Here is a 757-nt window from a genome sequence, read left to right on the forward strand (position 1 = left end):
AAAATGGAGGGCTTGGAGGCCCTGGTCATGGCGGATGGCGGTGTAGAGGGATTGGATATCCATGGTGAAGATGAGGCGTTGGGGGCCAGGAAAACAGAAGTTTTGGAGGTGGTGGAGGGTGTGGGTGGTGGCTTGAACGTATGTGGGGAGTTCCTGGACTAGGGGGGATAGGACAGCGTCGAGGTAGGTAGAGATAAGTTCAGTGGGCCAGGAGCGTGCTGAGACAATGGGTCGGCCAGGGTGGTCAGGCTTGTGGATCTTGGGAAGGAGGTAGAACCGGGCAGTGCGGGGTTCCCGGACTATGAGGTTGGAAGCTGTGGGTGGGAGATCTCCTGAGGTGATGAGGTTCTGTATGGTCTGGGAGATGATGGTTTGGTGATGGGGGGTGGGGTCATGGTCGAGGGGGCAGTAGGAAGAGGTGTCCTCGAGTTGGCGCTCACTGAGCTTGCATGTTCATTTCCAGACGTTTCATTAACTTACTAGGTAACATCTTCAGTGGGCCTCATGCGAAGCACTGCTGAAAATGCCTGCTTTCTATTTATATGTTTGGGTTTCTTTTGGTTGGTGATGTAATTTCCTGTGGTGTAGTCACTTCCTGTTCTTTTTCTCAGGGGGTGGTAGATGGGGTCTAACTCGATGTGTTTGTTGATAGAGTTCCAGTTGGAATGCCATGCTTCTCGGAATTCTCGTGTGTGTCTTCGTTTGGCTTGTCCTAGGATGGATGTGTTTCCCAGTCGAAGTGATGTCCTTCCTCATC

This window comes from Chiloscyllium plagiosum, chromosome 1 (assembly GCF_004010195.1).
Source record: "Chiloscyllium plagiosum isolate BGI_BamShark_2017 chromosome 1, ASM401019v2, whole genome shotgun sequence".
Classification (NCBI taxonomy): domain Eukaryota; kingdom Metazoa; phylum Chordata; class Chondrichthyes; order Orectolobiformes; family Hemiscylliidae; genus Chiloscyllium; species Chiloscyllium plagiosum.